Source organism: Micrasema longulum, unplaced genomic scaffold (assembly GCF_059751315.1).
Source record: "Micrasema longulum isolate JH-2025_06_02 unplaced genomic scaffold, ASM5975131v1 h1tg002184l, whole genome shotgun sequence".
NCBI lineage: Eukaryota > Metazoa > Arthropoda > Insecta > Trichoptera > Brachycentridae > Micrasema > Micrasema longulum.
The window spans coordinates 8,385-12,576 of NW_028279349.1; positions in this window are offsets into that span (position 1 = coordinate 8,385).

The following is a 4,192-nucleotide window of genomic DNA, read 5'->3' on the forward strand; positions in this document are numbered from 1 at the left end:
TGCTTATTTAAATCCATGTCGTGTTGGTTTTATATTTTTGTGCAACAACTTTGGTGAAGGTGTATAGTGGGTTTTGCATGTAGGTTTAATTGGTGTCATAACACATGTGTACATAACACATACATGCTAAACATTTCAGTCTTAGCACGATTTGCTTTTGGATTTAAAGTTCATAATATATGCGCATATAATTATCTGCCATACCACAGTTTAGCGGAAAAGTTACGCACGGCGATGCGAGTTGAAAAACTAACCCATCAAAAGTTTTAATGTAATCTCGAGGTGTGTTTGGGTAGAAATACTCTATACAGATTAATTGAGTCTTCACCGTAGGCTTAGCACAACAGGCAACGACATTTTTCGATCGTCAGTAATTCGTGTGGAGCCGAAACGAACGCGAACACAATTGTCAAATAAAAGTCAAAAAATAATCTGACATATCAGCGCGTATTAACAAATGTTTGAACTTTATATTTACTTTAATGCAACAGATGATGTAAGGTCTCTGTCAATATCCTATCGCGAAATATATCGATTCTATCCTAATAAATTAAATAAAGATACTGCAGAACTAATTTACAAAACAATCATTCTTCCACATATAGATTACTGCTCAACAATATTATTTTTAACAAACGAAGGAAATTTAAATAAACTAGAAATTTAACAAAATAAAGCGATGAGAATAGTTCTTAAGAAAAATAAATATAGCAATGTTAAAAAAATGAGAGATGAACTAAAATGGTTATCTGTAAGAAGGAGACTTAAATTTAATATGTTGATATTTATACATAAATTTTTTCACGATAAATTACCAAAATATTTTAAGGATAAAGTTGTCTTAAACAAAAATTGTCATGAATATGCTACTAGACAAAAGGATAAAATAAGACTACCATTATTGAAAAGAGCTGAGTCGCAAAATTGTTTGATGTATAAGGGTTTAAAAATGTATGATGAGCTGCCTGAATGTATGAAGAATGAAAAGTGTCTGAAAGAATTTAAAAATAAATGTATAAGTTACTGTAAGGAAATGTAAATAGATGATGTAAATGTACATAATAGTTAATATTAGTTTTAATATAAGCTAACTTAACAAATAAATTTTTTTAAAATAAGGCGAAAATCTCTATACGGATTGATCAAGTCTGGACTTTTGGCTCAGCACAACAGTCAATTTAAGTTTTCATTACAGTAATTCGTGTTGAGCCAAAACCAACGCGAATACAAATGCTGATTGAATATCATTGCAAATGTATTTTAATAATGTGGCATATACTAACGCTTATCAATAGGTCTTTAAACTTTTCATATGCAATAGTGCAAAACATGAGGCTAAGGTTTTTTTCAATTTTCCCCTAAAATGCTGGGTCCGCAGATTTCAGAAAAGAGTCTGAATAATAAGGCGAAAATACTCTATACAGATTGATTGAGTTTCCACTTTCCACACCAAACCGCACGTACGATAGAAAAGTATCGTAACCAAAAAATATATACTTTTGACTTAAATGTTTACCTAAATTGCGAATTTCTGAAACCAGTTTGTTTTAAATTGCCGCTTTTTTTCTTGGTTTGCTGAAGTGATTATAGCAGTTGATTGTTACTGCAATCGAAAGTAGTGACACAACAGACTCATATAGCAAGCGCGTGTATTTTGTGCATCATGTCACTCAAAAAAAGTATTACATTTTGTATTATGATAGATTTTACCGAAAACGATAAAGGCAGGTCTGAAGGTCAAAAAAACGTTAATAAGATGTTGTTATAAATTAAATATTACAACCAAAACTATTTTCTATTTAAAAAAAGAGCAGACAATTCTATAAAAAAAGGTTTTTAACTAAAGTATTCCAATAATTTATTTTTTTTAGTGTTACTGAAGGCAAAATTTTACGTAGATAAAATGGAAAAAGCCACAAAAATATATGTGATTTAAAATGCTTGTATTTCTCTTCAAAATAAAAAAAACAAATAATGGCTTCGGCCACTTTCATGTCCAACTTATTTTTAAATGATTGCAATACATTTTAGTTCAATACTAAGTCTTTATTAAGAACCCAAATACCTAAGTTTAGTCTAAATTTCAAATGGTATAATCTGTCGGTCTAAAATTAATTATATTTTAGTTACATAAAACTTTTAAGTATATAGTTTAACAGAAATACCTTTAAAAATTTTGTTTTTATCTAATTTATGTTTTTTTTGTTGCACGATTTAAAAAAAACATTCGTTTTAAAATGGCAAAATCGTATGATTTACTAATTTTACGTTCATTTTACCAGACTAACAGCCTTAAGAGACCGAATAAGGAATGAGGGGATAAGACGCCGTACAAAGGTGACCGATATCGCAAAAATAGTGGGAAGACAAAAATGGCAGTGGGCGGGTCATGTGACGAGACGAGAAGTCGATAGGTGGACCCCCAGAATACTAAGCTGGAGACCCTACAAAATTTAAAGTAAAGTAGGGAGAATACAGAAGAGATAGAATGGCGACGACGTCGTCGAACTCGTGGGCCATGGATGGAAACAGAGTGCCCGGGACAAAAAAACATGGAAAAATTTGGAAAAGGCCTATATCCAGCAGTAGAGAGAAACGGGCTGAAAAGAAGACGAAGACTAAAACGTAGGACGCGGAACGCCAAGTCAATGATGTAAACGAATTTGTGATAAATTATGATGATCAAAAAATATTCTAACAAGAATTTTCTAGCATTTAGAATTAACTTTGAAGAATTTTATTTGGCCAGACGAAATGCATGTTATTTCCAGATACGGTGGTTCGCATAAACGATCGTAAACGACTTCGTTCCGTTGAATTCGTACATTGTAGCCCCTCCCCCGCTTTACTAAAGTTTGTCTTAAACGACTACGCGCTAAAGGGAAAATGGCTAAGTGTAATCATGTCGCAAATTTACTTGTTAGGTAATTGTTTGCAGGTAACAGGTAAAATTGAGGGGACTTGGCAGTTAGGAGTTAATGCACTTTGAACCTGGTTCAAAGTGAGTCCAGTAGACACACGAAGAACCGCTTTGATAATAATATTATATCACATATCCATGTGATATAATATTACATGATCGGTTATTAATAGATCAGTTTTTTTATGCAACTACTATGGCGACCGTGTATATTGAGATTTGCATATTAATTTAATTAGTGACCGGATAAAATTTGCCTAGTTAGAAGAGTCAAGTCTTTACAAATATGTAGTATCAGTTATTGTATCAGAGTAGACTCGAGAGTGGCTCAATGATTTGGGGGCCACATGAACTGAAATACTCTCTTATGATAGAGAAAATCCGAAAGAAGTTTCTGAGATATCTCTACATGAGAGAGTGCGGGTATTATCCTCGGCTCTACCCGACAGAGTTTCTCCAGGGTATGCTTGGCTACAACAGTTTAGAGACTAGATGGAATGTGTATTTGACTACACATTTTTATCGATTGTTGCGCGGTATGATCGATAATTCTGAGTTTATGATGAGCATTGGTTTGTATGTTCCTGATAATTACCTAAGACAGCGTCAGCATAGATTAATTCATTTTCCGATATTCAGACGCAACCTGCCTATGGTTATGCCTGTTGGAAGGGCTACCGCTATGCTGAACAACATCGCTCTGGATATTGATCTGTTCCATGTATCCGAAGGGGTTTTCCGGAGCAGGATTCTCCTACTACTTTGACATGAGTCTCTTTCGTGTATTTTTTTTCTTATTTATAATATATACGTATTGAATAAATGTTTGTATTGTATATGTTATATTCGAAATAAATTAATTGAATTAAATTGAAATATTTGACCACGAGGTTAATAAAAGCTTTAAATAACAGTATATATTAATAAATCCATCTAATTTTGGCATAACTCTTTGGCTGCAATTAACCCTATTAAGCTTATTATCTTAAGACCTTACGTTCACTGACATGTACAAAGAAAAAAATGAGAGGGTTGATAAAGATAACGAAAGGGTAACTTAATAACATCGGCTTAATGAAACGTACTGAGCCAGTGAATTAAGGGTTATTTCAGCATGAGCTTAATTAAGGTCGAAATATTAAAATAAGGCAAGACCCTTCTATTTTGACCAGTGATATTTGTAAATAATTTTAACAACAAATATTCACCTAGATTTAGAATATTATTTTAGAACGGAAAACAGTCGAGATTTTTACAGGGCTTTTTGCAGGG